Source organism: Mastomys coucha, unplaced genomic scaffold, assembly GCF_008632895.1.
Source record: "Mastomys coucha isolate ucsf_1 unplaced genomic scaffold, UCSF_Mcou_1 pScaffold16, whole genome shotgun sequence".
Lineage (NCBI taxonomy): Eukaryota > Metazoa > Chordata > Mammalia > Rodentia > Muridae > Mastomys > Mastomys coucha.
The window spans coordinates 42,506,786-42,526,725 of record NW_022196898.1 but is presented as its reverse complement, the minus strand read 5'-3'; the positions used below and the strand labels follow the sequence as shown (position 1 = coordinate 42,526,725).

At 44.9% G+C, this 19,940-nt stretch overlaps 1 long non-coding RNA gene across 1 annotated transcript; it reads right to left on the bottom strand.

Moving 5' to 3' along the window:
- Positions 1–1,321: 1,321 nt before the first annotated feature.
- Positions 1,322–17,451, bottom strand: LOC116093376. Its single transcript, XR_004119699.1, has 5 exons — positions 17,299–17,451; positions 15,126–15,367; positions 11,372–11,438; positions 4,528–4,611; positions 1,322–1,657 (listed from the first exon to the last, which is right to left on the bottom strand). It is a non-coding gene; the product is annotated as an uncharacterized LOC116093376 (long non-coding RNA).
- Positions 17,452–19,940: the final 2,489 nt, after the last annotated feature.

Genomic DNA, 19,940 nt, shown 5'->3' with positions numbered 1-19,940 from the left:
AAAGTTGCTCTGCATCTAAGTATTTGCTTTAAATGTTCCATATTCAGGGTAAGTACCAGGTTGTTTATTAGCTTGGTTTGTTTTTTTTTTTCCTTTGATTTTTACATTTATTTTGATTTTATTTGTGTATGTGTGTGTCAGGGGTTGGGGGTAGATAGCATATGCATGTAGATCCCCTTAGAAGCCAGATGAGGGCGTCTGTAGTTACAGGCAGTCTGTGAGCTGCTGGGATCCAAATTCCTGTCCTCATGATTGAGCAGCAGGTTCTCTTAACTACTGAGCCATCTTTTCAGTCTTGGTTTGGTTTTATGACTAATATTATCACTATTGGGGCTGGAGAAATGGCTCAGCAGTTAAGAGCACTGACTGTTCTTTCAGAGGTCCTGAGTTTAAATCCCAGCAACCACGTGTTGGCTCACAATCATCCATAATGAAATCTGATGCCCTTTTATGGTGTGTCTGAAGATAGCTACAGTGTACTTATATATAACAAATAAATCTTTTAGAAAAATATCATCATTATTTTGTTTGATGTTTATGGTGTTTTGCCTTCGTGTATGTCTGTGCACCACATGGGCACCTGGTGCCTTCAGAGGCCAGAAGAGGGCATTGAATCAAGTGGAACTGTGATGGGTACTTTATAACTGAACAAGTGGCTAAATCTTTGTTGTCAGCTGATAAATCTATTCTGGTGAACTCGTAGGCCTTTGCCATCTTATTGTTATAGGTGATTTTGGTTTTACTTTAGGTTTTATTTACTTTATATATGTGCTTGTTTTGCTATAGTTAGTATGTATGTATGTATGTATGTATGTATGTATGTGTGTCACATGCGTGCTTGATGTCCAGGAAGTCAGTCAGAAGAGGGCATCAGATCGCCTGGAACTGGAGTCCCAGTCTCTAGGTTGTGAGTTTCCATGTGGGTCTAAGAAGTGAGCCTGGGAAACAGCATGAACCACTGAGGCATTTCTCCAGTCCCCCTGGCTTGGTTATTTTGAGATAGGGCTCCTCTCAGTAGCCCAGCTTGCTCTAATTCACAGCAGTCCTCTGATCTTACAGGTGTGAGCCACAATGCCCATCTGGGTTTCCTAATTGCTAGTTTCTGGTATAATTCCAAGCAAAGAGTCACTCTTTATATTTGGGTGATGAGGGCTGTGAGAAGTGGAGACAGGAACTCTGGGACAGAGAGGTGACATGCTGGGGAAGCCCAATGCACCTACTTTGTGCCCTAATCAGATAAAATCCACTATTAAGACTTCTGCTCCATACCTTGAGCCTGAAACAGTGTGGCAATTCAATAAAGATGCCTGAATCGTGGTGAAGAACAGGACTTTGGTCTAGATGCTAGGGGGATAGACTGGCAGGATAAAAGAGGTCCTTTTTCTCCTCGCCACAGGGAATATTGAAATAAGAAAGACCTCATGCCTAGTAACCTCAAGCAAGAGCCAGAGCTACTGGGGGAGCCAAGGGCAGAAATCCCTCCTGCTTCCACACGAAGCAGTGGAACAGCCACCGCTGCTGTGGAGCTGCCACTGCTGCTGCTGCTGCCGCTGCCGCCGCCGCCGCCGCCGCCGCCGCCGCCGCCGCCGCTGCTGCTGCGAGCTGGCCCAGAATTCCCACTGAGCACTTTCTCAGCCCTCTGCATTCCTGCTGAGCCCTGTGTTCAGTGAAGAGAGAAAGAGACAACCGTGTAGTGACAAGATTGCTGTTAATGAGCTAGTGAGCACCTGCCAAGCGGGTGGGTAGCACGTTGGTTTTCTTTCCTGACTACTTTCGCAGAATTTTTTTTTTTTGTAAGTGACTCATCTTGTTTCATTACTCAGAGTACAAATTTGTGAGCTAATAAGAGGTCAAAACTCAGGCAAAATAGATCCACCCTGCACCTCCAAATTCTACACTTGCTATCTTGCGTGTAGGAGGGATTCCATAGATGCATACACACATGGGGACTTTCCCACAGTACACTTTACACTTGAAGCTTTACCATATGCCAAACATACTTTAATAAGCTATTTTCCAAAGAGAAAAAAAATTCTGAGTAAAAATTTTAAATCACACAACTTTGATATTTAATTTATATATGCTTATTTGCATATTAAATGCATCTAATTCATGTTTGTACTCAAATACATTTGGATTTGAAATAAGATTTTCCCCCCCTTTCTGGTGCAAAGGAAGAAAGCCAGGGCCTCTCCCATGATACACAGTGCTCTATCTCTGAACTACATCATAGCCCTCAAATGAAGAGATTATTTTCAGAGGAAACAAAGGCCAGCCCAGAGAGACAAGACATAAAGCATGCCGTGGTGAAATTTCTAGACATTCCAGGGTAAGAGCCTCTCCCTTCCCTGAGAACCAAAGAAGAAAAGCATTTTGTTAGTGGGGTCAAGAACTTTTGCAAACTTTTTGTTATTTTTATTTAACTAGCTGGCTTCATCCCTGATACCAATCTTTGTCTTTAATCTGCAGAAAACCCTCCCTGTTACAGCCCCAGGGAAGGGACAACTTTCTCCTGGGAAAGCCCAGATGCTCTGCTGCTCTGCTGCCCCAGGGTTCCACCGCTCTAGGTGCGCTATGGGATGTGAAAGACCAGTGCGACCGACCCACTTCCTAGAAGAATCCAGGCCCCAGTTCCCAGTTTCCCTGCATCTAGAATATAGCAAGCAATCAGAGCTCAACAGAGGAATGCTTAACAGGACTTTCTGAAGAGTGTTTGGAACCATTCTGCCCAAATTTAAACTCCAGTGGCCAAGCTTTAACAGCTCCCTGTTGGGTCTCCATCATTGTGGTCTTTGGGGTTTAATGACAGACCACAACCACAAACACTTCTGGGTTCTGTTTCTAATCCTAGAGACAAGTTCGTTCTTCTTCCTTTTCTCCCCCCCCCCCTTCCTTCTTCTAGATTTATTGTGTGTGTGATAAGTCTGTGCACCACATGCAAGGAAGTGCCCAAAGAAGCCAGAGGCCAGAAGAGCGCATCGGATCCTTTGGAACTAGAGTTACAGATGATGGTGTGTTGGATCCTTTGGAACTAGAGTTACAGATGATGGTGTGTTGTAGTGTGGGCGCTGAAAAACTGAACTCAGGTCCTCTGCAAGAGAAGCCAGTGTTCCACTGAGGCATCTCTCCAGCCTGGCTGCTTTTACACACCCCCAAACAAAAAGCTCTACTTTTAAAGGGGAGGGGATTTAGATCATTGCATTTATGTATTTATTTGTGGGAGGAGGTATGCCACCATGTACAGGTGGAGGTCAGAGGACAAATTGTAGGAGTTGGTTCTCTCCTTCCACCGTGTGGGTCCCGGGGATCAAATTCAGGTTGTCAAACTGAGGTCATCAGGTTTGGCAGCTGAGTGCCTTAACTTTTTTTACATTGTCACTTGCTTTGGTTTTTGAAGTAGGGTCTTCCTCTGTAGTTCAGCCTAACCTCAACCTTGTACCAATCCTCCTGCCTCAGTCTCCTGAGAGCTGGAATTAGGTAAGCCCTACAGCTTCTCAGTTTTGACTTGAAATTCAAAAAGTCTTGAGAAGTTCAGCTGCCTGAGGAGGTGGGCAATAAGTCAATATTTACTTTATACATTGGTGCTAGTCTGCTTCATATAGCTCATAATTGTGGAGGATAAAGCTGAATTCTAGGAAAAACTAACTTCTTGAATCAACAGGCCTTAACTACCAGAGGCACAGGACCAAAGGTGCCAGTCAGTATCTTCCAGTCTTTCAGGCTTTAGCTCAAAGCTATCTCCACAGAGGAACACCCCACCCCACCCCACCCCACCCCCTACCTAATCTGGTCCTCCTGGTCTTACTTTTAAAAAGATATCTTTATTGCTGTTATCAGCCTCTGAATATATTTATTAATCTACCTGTGGTTTTTGCCTTGCCTTTTATAATACAATCTCCATGTGATGCACTTCCCTCCCTTGAGTTTGAGGCCAGCCAGGGCTACATAATGAGACCTCACACACACACACACACACACACACACACGAGGGGGGAGGGGAAAAGAGCAAGAGGAAGAACAAGAAGAGGGAGAAAGGAAGAAAGAAAGAAAGAAAGAAAGAAAGAAAGGAAGAAAGGAAGAAAGAAAGGAAGGAAGGGAAGGAGGGAGGGAGGAAGAAAGGAAAGAAGGAGAAAAAGAATAGGCAGAGGCAGAAGGAGGAGGAAGAGGAGAAGAAGAAGAAGAAGAAGAAGAAGAAGAAGAAGAAGAAGAAGAAGAAGAAGAAGAAGAAGAAGAAGAAGAAGAAAGGGAAGAAGAAAGTTGTTCTTGAGACAGAAAGAAGCTAGCATTGAACTTGCCAAAATTGTCCTGCCTCAGCCTTCCAAGTGTTGTGATTACAGGTTGCACCACCACACAACCAGGAACTGAGATCTTGTCCCACCCCCATCACCCAGACAGGGTTTCTCTATGTAGCCTTGGCTGTTCTGGAACTAACTCACTTTGTAGATCAGGCTGGCCTCGGCCTCTGCCTCCCAAGTGCTGGATTAAAGGCGTGTGCCACCACTGCCCAGCCAGGAACTGAGGTCTTACCTTCTGTATCACAACAATAATGTAAACTATTGTCCTCCAAGAGTGGTCACCAGCCTAAACCCAGGAGGCTCTTCATTTGTGATCCTACAAGACAAAAGGTATTGTCAAGGTATGAGTAGGTTAAAGATTTTGAACTTAGGTTTGGTAGCCCATGCCTGTAATTCCAGCATTTGAGAGGCTCAGGCAGGAGGATTGCCACAAGTTCAAGGCTAGCCTGGGAAACATGGTGGGTTCATGGCAACCTCAGGCTACATTTGAAACCCTATCTAGAAAAAAGGAAAGGCCAGGCAGTGGTCGCTCACGCCTTTAATCCCAGCACTTGGGAGACAGAGGCAGGTGGATTTCTGAGTTCGAGGCCAGCCTGGTCTACAGAGTGAGTTCCAGGACAGCCAGGGCTATACAGAGAAACCCTGTCTCAAAAAAATAAAAAGAAAAAATAAAAAAGAAAGGCATCTTGAGATGGGAGATTATTCTGGAAAGAGAAAGGCACTTCATACTCAGAGAAGGCTCCGTCAAATTTAAGGATGCTTCTGAATATATCAGCCTATTAAATTTAGTAGAGCTTATTTGAGCAAAGACCAATTTGTGAATGAGGAAGCACTCAGGGCTAGAAGACATTCGGGCTTTTATAGGCTGCCCACAGAAGCAAATTAGAAAAATCACTTGATTGGCCAGGGGCAGGTGTGTGCCTTATTTGGGCATTGTGTGACAAGTTGGTAGCCTGTGATTAACTGAGACTCGGCTCCTTCGTTCTCCTAAATTAGGATTTGGTTTGCTTACATGCTAAGTTAGGTTACAGTTTGTTACTACATAGGAACTCGAAATATGGAGACTGCCCGAGGCTAATGACCTCCTCCTTAACTTAACAATGCTACCTTGCCGGCTTTAAAGCTGTTTAAAAGGGCCAGGAGCCAAGGAATGTGGAGAAACGAGGAAGCCAGTCCTCCTCAGAGCCTTCAGACTGTACAGAGCCTTGTTGAAAGTGGGAAGCTAGGATTTTTGGCCAGAAATGTGAGATAATAAGTGTGTGGGTTTTTAAAGCAACTAAAGTTGTGATGATTTGTTGTAGTAACTAAAGAAAATTAATGCACACACAGTCCTCAGCAAGCAGCAGGTACCTCATAAACATGTTTCTTGACTAACTTCATTGTATCTTGAACCTCAGCCAATATTTTAAAGATTTTTCATTTAACTTTGGTTTTGATTTTTCTAGACAGGGTTGGTTCTCTGTGTAGCCCTGGCTGTCCCAGAACTCACTCTGTAGACCAGGCTGGCCTCAAACTCAGAGATTTGCCTGCCTCTGCCTTCCAAGTGCTGGGATTAAAGGTGTGTGCTGCTGCCACAATTTATTTACTTACTTAAAAAAAATTTTTTTTTTTGAGATAGAGCTTTTTCTATGTGGTTCTGGATGTCCTGGAACTCACTCTGTAGACCATCCGTGGACTCACAGAGATCCACTTGCTTCTGCTCCCAAGTACTGGGATTAAAGGCATGTTTCAATTGGCCCGGGGATTTGCTGGGAGTCAAAAAGGAGCTTTTTTTTTTTTTTTCCCCTTAGTGTGATGAGCCTTAGATCCCAGCAGTTTGGGGAGGCACCAGCAGGAGAATTACAAGTTCAAGGCTAGCCTTTTGTTGTCTCAAAACAATAATGAAACAAATAAAAAGAGCAGAAGGTAGATTTAGAAATAATACCATTGTTTTTATTCTGTAATATGTTTTAAAACCCTCCTAGAAAGCGTGGTGGTGTGTGCCTTTAATCCCAGCACTTGAGAGGCAGAGGCAGGTGGATTTCTGAGTTTGAGGCCAGCCTGGTCTACAGAGTGAGTTCCAGAACAGCCTAGGCTATACAGAGAAACCCTGTCTCGAAAAAACAAAAAAACAAAAACACCATTTTAGATATATTCCCTGCTAAGTTTCTTTAATTTATATATATATATATATATGAATACATATATATGTGTGTATATATGTATATATGTATACATGTGTGTATGTATGTATATACATACACAGACACATAGAATTTATTTTTATTTTATGTGCATTAATATTTTGCCTGCATGCATGTATGTGTGAGCGTGTCAGAACTGGAGTTCCTAACAGGTGTGAGCTGCCATATAGGTTCTTGGAATTGAACCCAGGTCCTCTGGAAGAGCAGTCAGTGCTCTTAATTGCTGAGCTATCTCTCTAGCTCCTAATTTTCTTGTTTTATATGTGTATGGGTGTTTTGCCTGCATCTATGTCTATGCATCACATGTAGTATCTATAGAGGCCAGAAGATGGCATAAAATCCCCTGGAAATGGACTGACAAGTAGTTATAGGTCATCATGGGGTGCTGGGATCCAAACAACAAGTACCTGGGAAGATTAGCCAGTATTTTTAACCACTGAGCCATCTGTCCAGACCTCCCAACAATAAGGACAGGTAAAAGGCTGACTTACAATTCTTTCACAATACCAGGTTCCTTTATTATGCCTGTCTTCTATTAGCTCTCATCTACATACATGTCTTTTCCCTTGGTGCCAGGGACTAGATTCAGAACCCCGCACATGTGAGCAGAGCTCTACCAGTAAACTATTTGTACACACCTACTCATAATTGCATTGTGCATACACACATATACATATTTGTAGTTTTATTCTGGTATGATGGCAGAAACCTTTAACCCCTGCAAAGGCAGGCAGATTTCTGAGTTCAAGCCCAGCCTAGTCTACAAAGTAAGTTCCAGGACAGCCAGGGCTACACAGAGAAACCCTGTTCAAAAGCAAAAATAAAACAAAAACTAAAAATATATATGATGTCATTTTCTTGTTTTCTCTCTCTTGGAAATTTCATTAATTTTTTTCACTGGACCACTGGAACGCAGCAAGAGGTTTGCTAGGGGTCATGGAATGATAGCTAAGAGCAAAAGCAGCTGGATGGATGAGGCAGAGAATCATTTTGAATCTGTCAGTCAACCCCATGGAAATAGGGCAAAGCTGTCAGAGTAGTCTCACGGTCTTCAGAAGTGACCAGGCCTGGGTGTGCACACCATGTCTATTAGTTTCTGAGGTGTGGGTGGGAAGAATGCAGTCTTGACTTGAACACGATAGTAAATTTGGACACAGTTGCTTTGGAAGAAGCGAGATAAGGACATTCCAGACAAAGAGTACTGTCCTCCTTGGTGTGTGTGGTGTGGTGTGGTGTGTGTGGTGTGGTGTGTGTGTATGGGGGAAGCTGGCTTCACAGTCCTCCTGCCTCAAACACAAATGCGCTGGAGTTACAAGTGTGCTCTATCACACCCAACCCAAATACCAAATACCCCTCTCTCTCTCTCTCTCTCTCTCTCTCTCTCTCTCTCTCTCCTTCTTCCCCTACCCCTCCCTCTCTCTCCCCGCCACCCATAGTTTTTCAAAACAGAGGTTCTCTGTGTAGCCCTGGCTGACTTGGAACTCTATAGATCAGGCTGGGCTCAGACTCAGACATCTGCCTGGCTCTGCCTCCCGAGTATTGGACTTAAAGGTGTGTGCCACCACCTCCTGGCACATGTGTTTCTCTTATTATATATATATATATTTTACATTTATGTTATGTGTGTGTGTGTGTGTGTGTGTGTGTGTGTGTGTGTTTGTGTGAATTCAAGGATGTGTGTGCCATGTACATGTATGGAGTCTGAGGATAGCTTGCAGAAGTGTATTCTTTCCTTCTACCATGTGGATCCTGAGGATTGATCTCAAGCTGTCAAGTTTTACCTGCTGAGACATCTTGCTGGCCCCAAAATTATGTTCTTTCTTAATGCTAATCCAACACAGGCATAACTATGGCTACTCCAGTCCACCCTTTGTGTCATGGAGGTTCAGTTCTCTGTATTTGATGGGCTTTCCTGGCTTTTTCTTCTTGTGGGAAAACATAAAGGAGAGATGAAGAAAGTTAGTAGATTGTTGGGTACTCTTTCCTCTTCTTCTTTTTTTGGAAGGTGGTAGGAAATGGGGAAACAATGACTGGGTCTCATGCCTAGCTGAGACTAGCCTGGCCTCAAACTTTTAGCAGTCCTCCTGCCTCAGTCTCTTAAATGCTGGGCTTACAGGCATATACCACCATGCCCAGCTTCCTCATTAACTTCTCTAAAGTCTCCTTAAGCCAGGTTTTGCCTCCATGGTGGATCAGATGCCAGGGTCAAAACTAATTCCTGAGGGTCTAAGATCCCCTTTGCAGCCTGGACTTCCTGCTTACGTTGATACTCATGGTCACACTTAGGCATCAGAGCACTAAGAACGTGTGTCGCTACACGTTCCTTTGTTTATGTAATAGCAGCCTTGCCTCCCCCTGCCCCCTCTCTCTAGAGACAGGGTTTCTCTGTGTCACCCTGGCTGTCCTGGAACTTACTCTGTAAACCAGGCTGGCCTTGGACTCAGAAATCCACCTGCCTCTGCCTCCCAAGTTCTGGGATTAAAGGCATATGCCACCACTGCCTGGCTTTTCTTTCTTTCTTTTTCTTTTCTTTTCTGATGAGAGGCTCTTTACCCCTGACAACATGGCTGTTTTTCTTCTTGCCTGATAATCCTATCTACACAGAGTTCAAAACGTCCAAGTGGCAGCCATAGAATGTCTTTCAACGTGTGCCACTTGCCTTTGGGGACTAGGATTTCTAACCCTGCAAAACCAGGAAGCACAAAGTCTCTAGGAAGTCAGAGCACAGCTTCATGAAGAGTTCTCTCCATCTTCCTTTATGTGGGTTCTGGGAAGTAAGCTGAGTCTGCCAAGCTTCAAAGGCAGGTGCCTTCACCCACAGAGCCATCACTAGTTCCCGAGTATCAGTCTTTTGAGTGACTGAGTATATAGATCAGAGCAGAGTTTCTGGTGAGGGAAGGGGCTGCCTTCAGAACTTAAAGGGTCCTACCAAGCACTATGAATTCTTTTTTTTTCTGACAGGGGCCTTGAGGTGCAGCAGCTTGTCTCTGTTTGTTTGAGTCAGGGTCTTACTATGTAGCTGTGGAAGAGACCTGGAAATTGCACAGATCCTCCTGCCTCTGTCTCTGGGATCACAGACATGTGCCATAACACCTGGCAGTAATGGCACCTTTTACCTTGAAACAGATGTCCCATAAGTACTGGATTCTTCAAAATGTGACCAATGTTGCAGACCCCACTCACTTCCGTATCCAGGAGGTCATATATTTTACAATACCAGCTACTTTTGCTCAGCCTAACTCATTAGTAAGTACTACGCCATTCACGAGAAATCCTAGCAGGATTGTTGTAAGTAGGGGAGCCAGCCTTTGGCTAGGGTGTTGTTTGTTACCATGCCCAGTGGGGTTCTAGGTATCAGTGACCGTTCAGATGTCCAGCAACCCTCCAAATGCCTGTGTCTCCTCTCCTGTATTTTTTTTTCTTTTTTCCTTTTTTTTTTTTTTTTTTTTTTTTTTTGAGATAGGGTTTCTCTGTGTAGCCCTGGCTGTCCTGGAACTCACTCTGTAGTCCAGGCTGGCCTTGAACTCCGCCTCCCAAGTGCTGGGATTAAAGGCATGTGCCCGGCTGTCCTGTGTATCTTTTTTTATTTTTATTTTTTTTATTTTTTGGTTTGTTGAGACAGGGTTTCTCTGTATAGCCCTGGCTGTCCTGGAACTCACTTTGTAGACCAGGCTGACCTCGAACTCAGAAATCCACCTGCCTCTGCCTCCCAAGTGCTGGAATTAAAGGCGTGTGCCACCACTGCTTGGCTCTCCTGTGTATCTTAAAGAGGAAATATCACAAGTCCCATTTTGGAAGGATGGAGAGCAAATCAGTAATGCATTGCTCATACATTACTGGTGTTGCCAGTCTTCACAAACAGTCCAGCACTCAATGAGTTTGAGGTCTGAAAAGTGACTCAGGTCATGAGGCTAACCCAGGGAGTATGAGTTAAAAAAATAAGCAAACAAAAACTCAGGATCTCTGCTCAGCTTTCTGCCCACCCATCCTTGCTTGCTTTGCTTTTTAATGTGTGTGCTTGGGGGGTTAGGGGATGCACATGCATGTGCATGGAGGTTAGAGGTCACCTTCCTCAATTGTTCTTCACCTTATATTTGAGATACCATCTGTCTCTGAATCTAGGGCTTGCCAATTAACTGAGGTTGACTGACCAGCAAGCCTCAGGGATGGTGCTTGTCCCAGCATCCCCCCTGCTGGGGTAATAGGTATCTGCTGCTGTGCTTGAGTTTCCGGGAGGCAGCCAGGTTCATCACTATACCACCCATCCACCCCAATACCCAGTCTGGTCTTCCTTTTCTTCTGGGAGCTGAGGATCCAAACTAAGGTGCCCAAGTTTGTGCGGCAAGCCCTTTACGTTTTCAGCAGTATCCTTGTCTAGCTCCCCATCTGTTTTGCTGTGAGAGATGGTCCTATTAACCATTTATCCCTGTCCATATTGTCAGACTCCTCTGGCTGCCATTCTAGTCCTACTAATCGCTATGGTAATTGTGACACCCCCCCCCCCCCCCCCCCCCCCCCCGCCCCAGGGTTCTGGTAATGCTGCCAAAAGCAGCTCCTATCTCACCAGACCATCTCTGCTGCTACATAGGGGCCAGGCTAGAGACCGTGCAGCCTCCTCTCTGCTCTAACTTGCAGAGAGAAGCTACAGTGAGCTTCTTGGCGCTGTGGCTGCTTCTCTTCCCAGCGCATTCCTGGGGCACTAGCAATCACAGCTGTAATTCTGTGGAGCATTCCTTGATAGGGCTGGCATCCTGAGCTCAACCCTGGTCTGCATACTTCCATGGAGTATTTTGTCTTTTCTTTCCCCAGTTACTAGACTGTTTGGGTATTTGACTTTCTCTCATCATGGGAGGCCACTTCCTCTGTTTGCAGGGCTCCCTGGGGTATCCTTACCAGTGTTAATTCTTCTCCAAGAGCGATGCCATCCACAGTGTTGGTGCGCGTCTGTTCAGCCCAGCACCTGAGAAGTAGAGGCAGGAAGATTGGGATTTTAAGGCCATCCTTCAGCTACTTAGTGAGCTTGAGACCAGTCTGGGCTACATGAAACCCAGTCTTAAAAAACAAAAACACGGCTGGCACATACCTTTAATCTCAGCACTTGGGAGGCAGAGGCAGGCGGATTTCTGAGTTTGAGGTCAGGCTGGTCTACAGAGTGAGTTCCAGGAAAGCCAAGCCTACACAGAGAAACCCTGTCTCGAAAAACTCCCCCAAAAGAAAAACAAACAAACAAAAACAAACAATAGACCCAAGAGAAGTGTGGTTTACACTGATATCAGTTTTCACTCAGGCACGTTTACATTTCATTCTCTAAATCATCAAAAATCTATTCCAGGGATTCTGGAGAGATGGTTTGGCAGTTAAGCACCATCTTAATCCAGCTAGGTACATGGTAGCTCACAACCACCTGTAACCCCAGTTCTGGGGCATCTGCTGTCTCTTTTGGTACACAGACATACATGCAGGTACACACACACACACACACACACACACACACACACACAAATAAAATAAAATAATATAAAATAAAATAAAACATAAAACAACCTCAGGGGCTTAGTGAGTTAACAAAAAAGACACACACACAAACTATACAGGGCTAGGATGCTCCTATGAATGGTGAAGAAGATATTTATTGTAGATATGAGGTAGAGACATCTCAAAGGGTTCAGAATGAACTAGGCCATGAAGAGGGAGGGGAAAGCAAGAGAGGAAGAGAAAAGAGAAGAGGGGAGTGGGGAGCAAGAGAGGAAAGGTGAGAAGAAAAGAGAGAAGAGGACTAAAAGAGGAGCTGGAGACCAAGTGTCTAAGAGATCTCACAACCAAAATGGCTGAAATTATATAGAAATCAGAGAGGCAGAGGAGAGTGTTTAGGATAGGGGGCAAGGTATATCAGCCAGGAGAGACGCTGGGAGAGCCTGGTGGTCAGTGTTCCCTTTGATATGTTAATGATAGGCACTTCAGTTAGCCTTTTGTCCAGAGGCCTAACAGTGTAGAGCCTGCTTTCACAGCTTTTCAAGGCCTACCCCTGCTTCCATCAGAGTCCCCAGCTACCTCTCAGTTCTAATCACTGGGCTACTTTGAGGCCTAGTCCCTTTCTCCTCTTACAGGGCCTGCTATAGCCCCACTGGACTGTGCCTCGACTGAGCCTTAATTAGAACTCTGGTGAGCCAGAGAGATTCTGAGCAGGAGAAGGCCTCTGCAATGTTTCCTTCCCGTGGAGGGAGGGAGAGCTAGCTTTTGACAGACCAGAGTAGGCAACCCTCTTAAGACTCAGAGTAGTGGCTGGGCAGTGGTGGCGCACGCCTTTAATCCCAGCACTTGGCAGAGGCAGGCGGATTTCTGAGTTTGATGCCAGCCTGGTCTACAGAGTGAGTTCCAGGACAGCCAGGGCTATACAGAGAAACCCTGTCTCGAAAAACCAAAAAAAAAAAAAAAAAAAAAAAAAAAAAAAAAAAAAAAAAAAGACTCAGACAAGAGTAGGTAACCAAAACATTTTCAGTGCTCTCCTAGATCTTTATCCCGTGCTTAGGGATTCCTGGCTTTCCCACCCAGGACCCTGAGCTTGATTGCAAATGGGTCTGGGAACTCTGGAGTTGGGCGTTTAGTCTTCAGATGTTTTGCAATCACCCACTGTTGTAGATAAGGGCCTCTTTGTGTGCTATCAAAGAGGCCCTCTGGTCTCATAGTTAATTCTCAGTGTTTATTAGCTGCTCTCAGCTTTCCATTATCTCCTGGTAGGGCTCAAAGCAACTTAATAACAGCCAGCCAATTCCATGCTCTCTGTGTTCATTGCTATCTCTCTGCCTAAAATTGTTGCAGGATAGGGCTCTCCCACTTCACCTTCAGGGACAAGATTAACACAAGGGCCAACCTCCTCCTAGAACCTATCTCGACCTTGCCCTATCCAGAAGGTTTTTTGTTTCTTACCCAGAATCTCACTTATGTTACCTAACCTGACTTTGAATTCTTGGGCTTAAGATGTCCTCCTGCCTCAGCCTCCTGAGCAGTTCTGCAAAAAGTGTGTACCAGAAGGGGTTCTTATTCTTTTTCTTTCTTTTCTTTTTGAGACAGGGTCTCTCTACATAGCTCTGGCTGTCCTGGATCTCACCTGGAACTCACCAGGTAGACCAGGTAAATAATGCTTTTTTTTTCGGAGGAAGTAGGGACAGATAGAGTGAGTCTTTGGTGCAGACCCAATCCCTTTCACTGAAATGGACATGAGAAACAAAATCAAACAAGCTGGGCCTCAGGCCACAGTGCAGATCCTACCAATGGGAAGCTCTAGAGCTCTTAAGGAGAGTTCAGCAGTGGGCAGAAACTGCCAGCCCCCTCCTTCCCACCTATGAAGCTGGGCTCACTGACTAGAGGCCTCTGGGAAAAAGTGCTGTCTTTGGGACACTGGAGCAGGTCCCAAAGTCAGTGAGGCTGGAAGATCAGATTCTCTTTTAAAGGAGCCGAAAGCTGCTCTGTCAGGTGTCTCATCTCTGAATCCAGTGCCCCCCCACCTCTTCATGTGTGTTGTTTGTGTACGTGCCTACATGTGTGCCCATGGCTGTGGCTTTTCAGGAGGCTTCCTCGCCTTTGATTTTTGAGACAAAGTCTCTCAGTGCTCCCAAATACCTAGAATACCAAGTAGGCTACTCTAGCTGGCCAGCGAGTTCCAGTAATCTCTTGGTCTCTGGGATTACAAGGACATGCACACACTGCACCCAACTTTTTAACTGGGCTCCGGGGAATTGAATTTAGGGCCTCACACTGGCAATGTAAGTGCTTTCCCGCCTGAGCTATCATCCCATCCCAGTTTGTTATTTCTGCCTGTCAACTTGCTTCTGCAGTATGAAATGAAAACTTCTAAAAAAAAAAAAAATTCAGAGGCAGAACTGAATGAAGCAAATCAATCAATCAATCAGTACAACTCCACCAAAACTCTGACACAGTAGACAGGGAAGGCTGGAGGAATCCTGAGGAGCTGGGGATGTGCATGTAGAATTCAGTTGCCAAGCTTGTCTCCATTGACAGGAGAAGGGAAGAGATGGGAGGTGGATCAGCTGTTGTTTGGGTGTGTGGGGAAAAGCTGGCTCTCTCCTCAGAATGTTTTTTTAACAACTCTGAAAAAAAAAATGATTATGTGGAAAGAGCCTATTCCTTTTAATTCCATCAGAATTGGGGATATATGGCTTTCTTTTATGCTTTTTCCTTTCAAAGGACACCCTTACTTTCAATTTACACTGAAAACTTTGAAGATACTGGATTTAGTTGCCCAGGTTATTAGAGATACCCTGGTGGGTGCTGGAGAACAAAGGCAACAGAGGATGTGGTGGTGGTGGGGGGAGCAAGAAGCTTCCAGATGGGTCTTTCCCTTGACAAGAATGATGCTGGGAAAAGTGGCTTGGAATTCTTCATTCTGAAGAGTTATCTGCTAGCTAAAGAAAGAGCATAATACACCTGCCCTTAAGAGTTCATAAGAATAACACTACTATAAGCTTGGTGTGCTTGGCAAGCTGTCATACCAATGCTCAGGATATGGAGGCAAGGGGATGGCCACGACACCAAAAATAAATAAAGGGATAAAAATAGGGATATAAAATATGAATGCTTTTTTTTTTTTTTTTTAAAGACAGGGTCTCACTGTGGAGTCCTGGCTCACCTGGAACACAGAGATGCCTCTTCCTCCTGAGTGTTGGGACGAGGAGCGTGTGACGCCACAACCAGCTTGGGCTCATCTTCTTAATTCCCAGAGGAAGCTGAAGATGGAAGACTGTAGAGAACTGCGATGACTTGGCTGGAACTACAGCTCTCCAGAGGTGGTAAAGACATGGTATCTTGACTCCAGAATTGGGGCTGTACTTAGAGGTCACTGGTCTCCATGGCTCTTCTTCCCAGGCAGAGCTGAGAAGACATGCTCAATAGGTGAGGGGAAGGAAATGCCTTTTGGAGACCCTTGGAGTGTAATAAACTTGGCTCAACCCAGAGAACACAGATTGACAGTAGATCGTTGCAATAACACGAGGTTTATTGATCCACATACGTGGAGTTGCCCACCCTCATGGGGGGGGGGTCAACCTTGAACTTAGAAAGCACACATCTTTTATACGTTACAGAGGGCAGATTTCTGCAACAAGGCTAGCTGGCTTGCTCTGGTTGGTAGAACACAGGACTAAGGATTTCATCAGGCATTGGTTGGCTTGCTCAGGCTGTTCTTGGCTTAGTCAGCCAACTTCCCTATCCAGCTCTGCACCTGACCTTGAAAAGTCCCTGGGAAGGGGCTGAGTAACTAGGTAGTTGGGGGTGGGATATTGTTGGTCGCAAAGTCAGGGTGACAGTTTGTGGTCTTTTTAGAAATTCACCACAGGGAGGGGTTGGGGGGGTTCTTCCGAGAATTGCTAATCTTGTTTTCGTGGACCTTAATGTCATTGCGACCACCAGCTATTTTTGTTTTGGCCTTACTTAGCTTAGTCAGAATGGCCTGGTCATTCTGTCTCAACATTCTGACCATCAGAACTTTGTTTTTACAGCATGTTCTTGGCTGTCTCTGAAACACAACTTCTCAGTGTCTGAAGCTGCTACTTACAGGAGCTGGAATATGGCTCTCTTATTTTACTTTAATTCTACATTCCCAGAACTTTGTTTCTATATTCTCAAAAACTTGGTTTCTACATTCCCAGAACCTCATTTCTACAGCTTTGTTTTTTCACTTTATTAGTTCAGGAGGTCTTAGACCCCAAAGTTGGAAGGGCATATGAAGTATTACTGTGGCCCACTCTTCCTTTCCCCTTCCCTCTCTTCCTTCCTTTCCTTCCAGACTCCTCTATCACCTTTCTTTATTTTTCCAGACAGGGTTTTCCTTCCTTACTTTTCTATTTCTGTAAGACACCATGACCAAGGCAATTTACAGAGGAAGGAGTTTATTTGGGCCTTACACTTTCAAAGGATTCGAGTCTGTGACCATCATGGTGAGGAGCATGGCAGGCAAGCATCGTGCTGGAGCCAAGAACTCATCTCTTGATGCATAACATGAGGCAGAGACAGATATACTGAAGGTTGCCAGAGCCTTTGGAAACTTCAAACCTTGTCCACAGTGACACACTTTCTTCATCAAGGCCATACCTCATAATCCTTGCCAAACAGTTTCACTAACTGTGGACCAAGTATTCAAACATTTGAGCCTACAGGGACAATTCTCATTCAAACCACCACATTTTCACTCTGGAGCCCAGGTTAGCCCAGAACTCACTATGCAATCCAGGCTGGCATTGAATTTGTGGCAGTTTTCTTGCCTCAGTTTTCTGCATGGTAGGATTATGTGCCTTGCTCATTCATGACCATATTGAAAAATTATCTTTCCTAGCCATGCCAAAAATAGAAATTCAACTCAGTCAGGAAAAGCCAATGTGTTAGCATAAACTATTATTGTTAAAGACTGCGAATTTAGTTAGGCATGATGGTTCACACCAGTAATCTAAGTACACAGGAGGAGGAGGCAGGAAGGTTGTCATGAATTTAAGGCCTGCCTGAGTTACATAGTCAGTCTGAGGTTTGCCTTGGCCACATAATGAGACTCTTGTTTCCAAAAATTAAATAAATAGTAGCCATAATAAACTATGTAAGTAAAACTCAAGAGCTGAACAATAAGAAACATCCTGAAAAGTTTCTAGGTAATAGTCTCCTGTCCTGAGGAACCAGCTTGCCTCCATCTTGGGCTTGAAAACCATCTTAATTGTAAAGACAACCTAGTTTTGTTCCTGTTTATGATTAAATCTTTGTTTCTCAAGGGTTGGGGTATATCCCACCTATAGTCTTAACTACAAATGGTTCTGTACCTGCCCTTCCAGGAATGGCAATCATGTCTTTGTTTCAAAAAATTGTTTATAACCATCTTGCAACCCTACCTTTGTTTCATAAGGTTGTATGACAACATCGCTATGACTACCTGTTGTTATGACTATCTTGTTATGTCCACCTTGCAGCCATGTCTTTGTTTTGGGAGGGACTAACTTGATGTGCCTATGTTCTACTCCTAAAACTCTGCCTATTTTGCCTACCAAATCCCCCTTTTAGAACGCCACTGCCCCTGATCTATAAAAGCCTCGTCTCATCTCCCTCACATCCAATGCTGACCTCTCAAACCCTGCCTTAGGGGAGTCAGTTCATGTCCACGAATAAAAAAACTTGCCTTAATTAATTTAGCCTAGGTGGTTTGGGTCATTGGTCTTCCTCCTTCCATCTTTGGGATTAAGAATCCCCTTTACTTTGCATTGCCCTGGTGTGCAAGGCTGGCCACCTTCATCAAGCCTTACCACTGCATCTGTCATATAGACCTAGCTTAGCCTTCTGCCAGGCCTCAGCCGTCTTGTCCAAAGCCTTCAGTGAGTGGGGTGTCTTGGTGTACTCTTGTAAGCTCATGCTCTGGGGCTGAGGTTGAAGGATGGAGAGGACCAGCCTGGATGTCCTAGTTTGAATATGCTTGGCCCAGGGAGTGGCACTATTTGGAAGTATGGCCTTGTTGTAGTAGGTGTGTCTCTATGGGTGTGGGCTTTAAGACTCTCATCCTAGCTGCCTGGAAGTCAGTCTTCCACTAACAGGTGAAGATGCAGAACTCTCAGCTCCTCCTGTACCGTGCTTGCCTGGGTGCTGCCATGCTCCCACCTTGGTGATGATGGACTAAACCTCTGAACTAGAAGCAGGTGGATCTCTGAGTTCGAGGGCTGCCTTGTCTACAGAGTGAGTTCTAGGAAACCCTGTCTTAAAAAAAAAAAAGACTTGCCTTGCCTTGGTCATGGTGTCTCTTCACAGCAGTAAAACCCTAACTAAGACACTGGACTACATATAAATTGTACGGTTTATCTTGATATTTAACACCCTTTATCTTCCCACTACTTCCTTTATCTTCCCACTACTTCCCCATTCCTTTGCTCACGCTATAGGCTCCATCTCCTTCTGGTCCCCTCAGCAAATATGTTTTTCTGCTCCTAGTCATTGTACATTCTCTTATTCCCATTCATCTGTCTTCAGCTATTTTCTTTTTTCTAGGCAGGTGTTCCCCTGACACCCTTCCTCCAACTGGTGAACCTAGAGCCCTAGGTATGGCAGGGAATACTTTTCTACTGAGCCAAATCCTCCGCACATGCTAGGCAATGCGTGCTCCGCACTCTTCTGAACCACAGACCTCTAACACACCTGTTTGCCTTTCTTTTGTTTTTTTGTTTGTTTGTTTGTTTTTCCAAGATAAGGTTTCTCTGTGTAGCCTTGGCTGTCCTGGAACTCACTCTGTAGACCAGGCTGGCCTCGAACTCAGAAATCCACCTGCCTCTGTTTCCCAAGTGCTGGGATTAAAGGCGTGTGCCACCACCGCCTGTCTCCTTTCCTTTTTTTTTTTTTTTTTTGATCTGCACAGTTAGAGAAATTTCTCTAGTATGGATTGTAGAAATGATTCCTGTAAGTATATAACCTTACTGGTCTTCTAAAAGTTCACATCAGGTTGGTTGAAAAGGAACCTTCTAGTAAGCAAATCATTTGTGCCTTTCCACTGGCCTCTATCATACTCCACCCCGCCCCCAGTTTACAGATAATTTCAATAGCTCCAAATTTCTTGAGATTATTTTCAGCCTCCAAGAGAATCGATCATGCTTCTCTTGGCAGGCCCTGCCATCTGGTGTCTAATGTTACCTGACTCAGTTTCTTCAACTTCCTCTTCTTTCACAACTATTTTTCCAGAAAAGGGTTTCACTTTCATTTAAGTCCAGGGGGGTTGGGTCATTTTAGTGTCTCTCCATGACACCCTCCCCTTTGGTGTAGCTCTCTCTGGTTGGCTTGGAACTTAATTTGAAGACCAGCCTAGCCTCAAACTCTCTGCTAGAATCAAAGGTGTGCACCAGCATAGATTCTCTTTTGAATTCTGGGGGGGGAAAGCCTTTTTTTTTTTTTCTTCCATCACAGCCTGATGCTCTCTGAGTGCTTTCCCCCAAGGAAGAAAGGTTGATGGTGGGTGACTCAGGCTCCCATTTCCTCCCTGCCTGTGTTTTAGTATTGGATAACTACTAGTAGTAGTCATCTACTACAAATACACTAAGTACAGTCTAAGGGGTACCTAGGAGAGCTCATTTGTCTTCACTTCCAGTATTGGGGCCGGTTCATCAGTCTGTCTGTCTGTTTGTTTAGTTATTTATTTTTAAGATCTCTCTTCCAAACCACTCTTAGGTCTAGAAGTAACCTGATCCAGGAGGGACACCACCTCTGCAATAGGTCGTCCAAACCGCATATTTCTCTCTCTCTCTTCCCTCCTCTCTCTCTCTCTCTCTCTTCCCTCCCCCCTCTTTCTCTCCTCCCTCCCCCCTCTCTCTCTCCTCCCTCCCCTCTCTCTCTTTCTCTCTCTTCCCTCCCTCTCTCTCTATCCTCCCTCCCCTTTCTCTCTCTCTTCCCTCCCCCTCTCTCTTTCTCTCTCTCCTCCCTCCCCTCTCTCTCT